This window comes from Lynx canadensis, chromosome B3, assembly GCF_007474595.2.
Source record: "Lynx canadensis isolate LIC74 chromosome B3, mLynCan4.pri.v2, whole genome shotgun sequence".
In the NCBI taxonomy this organism is placed as follows: Eukaryota; Metazoa; Chordata; class Mammalia; order Carnivora; family Felidae; genus Lynx; species Lynx canadensis.
Window position 1 is genome coordinate 110,498,417 of NC_044308.2, and position 8,305 is coordinate 110,506,721.

Consider the following 8,305-nt stretch of genomic DNA (forward strand, 5'->3'; position numbering starts at 1 on the left):
TGGGTGGCTCAGCTGGCTAACTGTCCAACTTCAGCTCAGGTCTTGATCTTGCAGTTCATGGATTTGAGCCTCACGTCGGGCTCTGTGCTGATAGCTGAGCCCGGAGCCTGCTTTGGATTCTGTGTCTCCCTCTCTCTCTCTCTCGGCCCCTCCCCAACTCCTGTAGTCTCTCTCTCAAAAATTAAATAAACATTGTTTTGTTTTTAATGCCATGTCTCAATATCTAAAATTAGGGTGTTTCTTTAATTGCTCATGGTCTACTCTGCCAGAATATTAGACGAGGGTAGGAATTTAGCTGGTTCGTTATGGTATCTCCAGCATCTAGAGCAGTTTTATGTTGCTGTTGGCATAGTGGTGACTCAATTGGTATTTGCTCAATAAATGAGTGAACGGTACAGGTCATACATAGATATAATTGAAAAGCAGGCTGATGAAGTGGCAAAGGCAATAAATTTAGAGATAAGGCATCGAGGGTTGGGGCTTAGCCTGGGCACAGCTATGTTTAGGCAATTTATCCTTCAATGTTGATTTGTTCACATGTAAAATGGGGTTTATGCCATATTCCTCAGCAAATGAAACAGTTGATACAGTATTTCTTTGGATTGCAATACACAAGTTTCACCACTGGCAACACCTAGGAAAATATGCTTCGAGTCTCCTCTTAATTTCATCTACTCAGGTATAACACGATTTGAGTGTACATCTTCAGAGTCTCTTATATACAGTACACTGTACCTTTAAAGGTCCACCTGTGCAGGGGCGCCTGGGTGGCGCAGTCGGTTAAGCGTCCGACTTCAGCCAGGTCACGATCTCACGGTCCGTGAGTTCGAGCCCCATGTCGGGCTCTGTGCTGACAGCTCAGAGCCTGGAGCCTGCTTCGGATTCTATGTCTCCCTCTCTCTCTGCCCCTCCCCTGCTCATACTCTGTCTCTCTCTGTCTCAAAAATAAATAAAAACATTAAAAAAAAAATTAAAAAAAAAAAAAGGTCCACCTGTGCAAACTTTTGAGAATAAAGGCAATTACTAGGGAAAAAATCGCCAGAGTCTAATTCCACTATGGTGACGGCTACACAACTATGTATATATGCTAACAATCATTAACTGCACACTTAAAACAGGTGAATTTTATGCTATGTAAACTACATCCCAATAAAACCGTTAATAAAACCCCCCCAAATAAAAAAATGTATCAGTTCAATAAGTAAGCTCTGCCATCGGTTAGACACGGTTTAGGAAAGAAACCCCGGTATTTGGTAGAGTCCAAAGTGACCTGAACAACCTGTCTTCAGAACTGCATTGGGATAACTAAGCTGAAAGCTGTAAGAACCTAGCCAGGTTCCTCCAGCAAAGAAAGCTTCATACTCGGAAACTGGCGGTACCAGTCCTCACGAGATGCCTCCCTCCGGTCCTGTTCTGCAAGCAAAACCCCATCTCACTTCTGCAGAGTGGACGCCTGCGGGGAGGTGGTCTCTCTCCCCCAACGCCCCCCCCACACACACACACACGTGGGTCACTTGGAGTCTAATTCAAGTAGCGTCCGTCCTCTCCAACCCCAGATCTGCGCGGGGAAGCTGACGACCCTTCTCGCACTGACCGACCCCGAGGTTACCCCGGGCACTGGGAGCCACGCGGCGCTCCAGCTCAGAATGGCCTCGCACAGCGCATAGGCTTCGACCTTGGCCAAGGAGTCACCTGAGTTTTTAAAAACGGTTACGGGGGCCGCCCGGACCCTCCGACTTGGGGCTGTGGGCGCCACCAGAGCCTGCCCGCGCGGGAACTCGCTCAGAATTCCCCCGGGGTAAGCACCGCGCGCAGCCGGGAACGCCCTGGCCGCCAGTGCCCCGCTCCCGCGCGCGCGAAACTGTTCTCCCGCGAGACCGCCCCTCCTTTGGGTTGGGCTGGAATCGCGAGGTCCCCGCCCCACACGAAGGCGCGAACTGAAACGGCTGTTCCACCTTCCAATCATTTCCGCCAGCGAGTCACCAGCAAGGTCCTCTGCGTCTTTTTCGCCCACTTCCGCCTTCAGCGGCGCTAGTCTACCGCCCCGATTACGAGCGTCTTCCGTTCCCGCCCCGCGCAGCATCCCCGGCGCAGCCCAGTTCGGCGCGGCGCAGGCGCAGTAGTGCGGGTCGTCTGCACCGTAGCTAATGACGGGCGGGGCTGCTGCGCGCAGCCCGGGAAAGGATCCCACCTGCGTTTTGGCCGCATCCATTGTAGAATCTTGAATGGGACTCCTGCCCAGGCACGTGGTTTCCGTAGAAGCAGCTGCACTTGTCGCTAGCATGAGTTGGGCCGCGGGCAAACGTTCAGAGTAGGGTGGTCCTCATGGTCCCTCTTTTGCGGAAGGGGACACTGTACATAGGCCCGGAGAGAGGTTGTTGATCTCCCAGCCTTTCACGCCTGAAAATGGCCCTTTCATTTGAGGGAACGGTCTCCAGACCTAAAGTGCCTGTCTATGCCTGCTGGCTCCTGTCTTGGGTTAACAAGCTCCATTATTCTGACCCGAAAAATGTTGCCTTGCCGCTAGGCTACTTGTATGATTGGGAAAAGATGGGATACAATAGGCAGAGAGGGAAAGGTCAGGACCTGAGGTCTCAGGGTGAGGAAAAACACCTATTTTGGAACAATGCTGGGAGTGTCTGACCTTAGCAAACTCCCTCAGGCATAAGGTTCCTCTTTGGAATGTAACAGACACCAGCTACTCCCCCTCAGGATTCCCTCAGGAATTAGATCAAAGACCTAACTAAAAATCAGTACCATAAAACATACGACCCGCAAGGAATGGTATGGTCATAGACATACAATGGAAATGAGCCAATCAGCAATGGACAACCCAGCTCGTAGAGCTATCAAGCCAGTTAGGGTAGTACCTGAGAAGGAACAAGGGGGAAGAGAACGAGAGGGTGACCAGAACCTTTGTTATATAACAAAGGTCCTTGCCTATTTTCCGGGGGCACTCACTTTGGAATGCTCCCTCTCTATAAGGAGAGCTTTCTTTCATACTATTCTTCCTTTCTGATCTTATACTCCAATAAACTTTTGCCTGCTGCTCACTTCGTGTACCTCTTCATTCTTCAAAGCAGCGAGACAACGAATCCTGGGTTTTGAGGTAAAAAAAAAAAAAAAATCCTGCAACAATTGGGGCTGCCTGAAACCCCAGAGTCACAAGTCAGAAATCCAGGCCACACTTCCTAATTTTGAGGTCAATTTTAAAATTTTTTGTTCAACCCAACACTTGACCAAGGGTTATAAGGCTGGTTAATAACCGATAGGCAACAAGAACTTTCTCCTTCCAGGCCGCTGCTTTCCCCACTGTTAAGAGTTTTACTGCATGCTAAGTGGAGGCCCATAAATTTACCATTTCTCCTCAAACTCATGCTGTCTTCCATTTGCCACATCCCCAGTCTTAGACCTAGAGTCACTTTCTAGTTTGGCCCCTAAGAAAATTCGTCAATCCAGTTGACCCCTCCCTATCCCACAAACAAAGGAGATCTGGTTGCTTAGCTAGTGGATCTGGTTGTCATCGTTAACTCTACTTTTGGTCATTTGGGCAGTTTCTAGTTTGGGGCGATTATCAACAATGCTGCCATAATCTGTAAATGTCTTTTTGTGGAATCTATTATGCATTTCTACTAGGTAGATATATATGTAGGAGTAGAATTGCCTGTTTAAAGCCATGCATGTATTCAGTTTGGGTACATGTGAACTATGGTAGGCAGAATAATGGCTCCCCCAAAATGTCTATGTCCTGATCCGTGGAATCTGTATTTTGGGCTACCTGGCAAAAGGAAATTAAGGTTGCTCATCAGCTGACTTTAAAATAATTATTTTGGATTGTCCAGGTGTGGCCAGTGTAATCACAAGAGTACTTAAAAGGGGAGGAGGGGAACAGGACAGAGAGAACTAGAGAAATGGTAGTGTGAGGAAGGCTGGGAGGGCCTGATGTCCCTGGTTTTGAAGGTGAAAAGTGGCAGCAATGAGCCAAGAGGATGTGCATCTTCTAGAACTTGGGGAAGGCAAGGAAATAGATTTTCTCCTCTCCAGAAGTGACATGTAGCCCTGCCAACACCTGATGAGACTTCCAGAAATGTAGGATAATAAATATTGTTCCAGCCACAAAGTTTGGACAATTTGTTACAGCAGCAACAGGAAACAAATACACTGCCACAACTGCTTCCCAAAGTAGTTTTGTCAATTCATAGACTTAGGGCGCTTTGAAAAAATATCCAGGCTTCAGCCCTATACCTCTCTAACCGAACTGGTATCTCATGATGGTGGGGGGGGGGGGGAAGTGTGGGGAGGTGGGCGGGGGCGGCGCAGTGGTAATTAAATTCATTAGATGATTCTGATACATCCTGAAGTTGAGAACTACTTATCTGAAGCCTTAAAGCTAAACCCAGTTCTCATCATTGAAGAATGTGGTAGTGATTTGACCACAGGATTGAAAGCAGTTCTCATAAAGACAGTTCCGGATGCTAGAAGGGTCCTTCTCCCTTGTCTACTCAAGAATTAGCATAGCTAAAAAGAAAAAAAAAAAAAAAGAATTAGCATAGCCAGGGGCCACAGGGGGCCACTGGAGTCCATGGCTGATGCACTGAAGCCCAGCGGGTCTACTAAAGGGAAGCCTTTTAAGCTCCTAGGAATGTTAGATGTCAAAAACATTTCCTGTGCACAGGATCTGATTATCACCAAGTTCATTGGTGTCTCTTGTGGCTGGACATTTCTTGTTAACTAGTAGAATTAGAAGATCATGTGATGTTGGAGTAGGACTCATCTTCATGCCTTTAGGATGCTGGTTCCATTGTAGGTATAATTATGTAAAGCTAAGAATCCAGGAAAGAATTGCCAGAGAAGGAATTAAAAATATGATTTTTCCTGAAAGTACCCACCATGTTCCTAAAATGAAACAAACCAATGACAACAGCAGCAAGTAAGCGATGTTAAGCACAGAAAGCCCAAATGCAGCTCACTGAAGTCAGTGTGAACAAAGCTGAGGTCAACTAGGGGCATGTGGGTGGCTCAGTTGATTGTCTGACTTCATGCTCAAGGGGTGATCTCACGGTTTGTGAGTGTGAGTTCGAGCCCCACGTCAAGCTTGCTGCTGTCAGCCCAGAGTCCGCTTCGGACCCTCTGTCCCCCCCTCTCTCTGCCCCTCCTCCACTTGCTCGCTGTCTCTCAAAAATAAGTAATAAACCTTAAAAAAAAAAAAAAAGCTGAGGTCAACTATATCAAATGTCATATGTACCATATAGGCTTTCAATCAAGTATGTGTAAGTTAAAAAAAAAGATTAATATAGCTAACCTTTTACACTGCTCCATGGCTGAACAATCAGTTACTACTGACACAATTCATAAAGCAGCATTAAGGCTAAGGCCTCTTTGTATTTACAGAAGATCTTTCTTTAATGTGTTTATAAAGTGGCTCTTTCAGAAACTGCCACACCTTGGCACCTTTTTTTTCATGGAAATCATGACCTTAGGCACTGGTAGTATTCACAATTCCTCAGAAAAGGGGAGCTCTGGGCAGCAGGGGGTACAGTCCCCCCCAGCCCTGTTTGCTGAAGCCACAGCAGGTGCTGACCTTGGGCCAAGGCCCTGGGGGGATCCTGAACAAGAAGGTGGTTCTTACAGCTTCAGCAGGTTGGGCTGCGGGTGGAAGCTCTGGAAGGGCATCCCTGCCTTTCCTGTTTTGCCAGGGCCCAAGGCAATCTTGAGAGGAAAGCTAAGTGAGCTGCTTGCGTTGCAGTCAGAAGCCTGGAGTCAACTTCCCAGGCAGTGATTCCACCAACTACTGGCCCCTGCTTGGCATCAAATTTATGTGTCCTGAGAAGCCTCGGGCAGTTTCCGTCACAAAGATATGATAGCAAAAGGAATGAAGAGTGATCCAATATTGAAACTATGAAACTACTTGGAGCTGATAGTTCAAGTATTTTCCTGGCAAATGTCATGTATCACTGTTTTCCCTTAAAATTTGAAATATTCTGGGGTGCCTGGGTGGTTCAGTTGGTTGAGCGTCCAACTCTTTTTTTTTATTAACTGTTTCAAATGTTTCACTTATTTTTGAGAGAGACAGAGCATGATGGGGGGAAGGGGGGCAGAGAGAGAGGGAGACAGAATCCGAAACAGGCTCCAGGCTCTGAGCTGTCAGCACGGAGCCCGACGTGGCGCTCAAACTCGTGAACCATGAGATCATGACCTGAACTGAAGACGGACGCTTAACCGACTGAGCCACCCAGGTGCCCCTGAGTGTCCAACTCTTGATTTTGGCTCAACTCATGATCCCAGGATCATGGGATCAAGCGGAGCCTGCTTAAGATTCTCCCTCCTTCTCTCTTTCTCTCCTTCTGCCCCTTCTCCTGCTTGCAGACTCTTTCTCTCTCTAAAATAAAAAAAAAATTAAAAAAACATTTTTTTTAATGTTTATTCATTTTTTGAAAGACAGAGAGAAACAGAGCACAAGCAGGGGTGGGGCGAAGAGAGAGGGGGACACAGAATCTGAAGCAGACCCCAGGCTCTGAGCTGTCAGCACAGAGCCCAACGCGGGGCTCGAACTCATGAACCACAAGATCATGACCAGAGCTGAAGTTGGATGCTCAGCCGAATGAGCCACCCAGGCGCCCCTTAAAAAAATTTTTTTTAATTGAAATAAGCTATGGCATGCTACGATCCCTGCAGTACACCAGAGTGTCCTGTCACACAATGTGAGAACCACAGCCATGACCATTTAGAAACTGAGCAATTCTCAAGTTGTCCTGAAAGGGCGGGCCTACCAGCTCCATCTTGTTCTGTGTCCTTTACCTTGACCACGGCCTCCTCCCCTTGAGTAACCTCCCGCTCACCCGTTCAAACTTTCCAATCAAAACACGCCTGGCGACCTGCGTAACAGGACCCCGACCCTTCCCCAGCCAATTGGCTGAGGCCACAGCCATTACCTCACCAACTGCCCCTAGGCCCCAATAAAACCTTTGTCCTTTTGAAACTCGCTCTCTCTCCGGCTTCTCACCGCTGCGTCGGTGCAGGTAGGGGATTGAGCTCGAGCTAGGTCGAATAAAGGCTCTTTTGCTTTTGCATCGGACTGGGCTCCCTAGTTGTCTTTGGGGGTCACGAATTCTGGGCATAACAGTCCTTGATTGAGTATTCAAGATAATCAGTTTCTCCAAAGTACAACCTCTCTAAGCTCCAGTATAACCTGACTCCTTCCACCTTGAAGATTCTTCTAAAACTAAGCTCCACAGGAGATATTTTTAGATGACCACAGCAGATACTGAGGGTCCAGATTCTGACTTGTTCCTATGGAGGACATTTTGGATAAGTCTAAAACTACCTTGGAAGAGGAACAGTTTCCTATTTTAAATGAAATAAATAATAAATTATAATAACTGTTTATTTATTTATTTTGAGAGAGAGAGGGTGTAAGTAAGCAAGGGGCAGAGACAGAGAGAGAGAGATTGAGATTGAGAAGCAGCCTCACCCAATTTGGGGCTCCTGCTCACCCAGTGTGGGACTCGAATTCACAAAGCATGAGATCATGACCTGAGCCAAGTCAGATGCTCAAAGACTGAGCCATCAAGGCACCCTCATTTTATTTCCGGGATAGCCCGCACGCATGAGCAGGGGAGGTACAGAGAGAGGAAGAGAGAGAACCCAAGCAGGCTCCATGCTCAGAGCAGAGCCCAACATGGGGCCTGATGCCATGACCCTGGGATCATGACCTGAGCTGAAATCAAGAGTTAGATATTCAACTGACTGAGCCACTCAGCACCCCAAGAAATTATAATTGTTTAAAATGTAGCCATTAACTTCAGGGTGCCTGGGTGGCTCAGTCAGTTACGTGTCTGACTCGAATTCGATTTCGGCTCAGGTCATGATTTCACAGTTTGTGAGGTCAAGCTCTGCATGGGGTTCCCCAGTGGCAGTGTGGAGCCTTCTTGGGATTCTCACTCTCCCTCCCTCTCTGCCCCTCCCCTACTTGATCTCTCTCTCTCTCTCTCTCTCTCTCTCAAAATAAATAAACTTTTTAAAAAGCCTTTAAAAAGAAAGTATTCTTAATTACTTTTTTGCCACTCAACGTTTCGTATCTGGTTTTCACACTCTCAGTTAATCAAATAGATAAGACAGATTCAAAGTATAGAACACAACTGTACCTGGATTTGTAAGCGGGTATACCCAGGAAATTGTTCACTCTAGAAATAAATAGGCTGTTAACTATAAATATAAATATTACAACTAAGAACACAAGTCCTGATTAATACCCTGCTGAAAATACAATTAATAATAAATATAATTAGATATTGTATATTGCAAG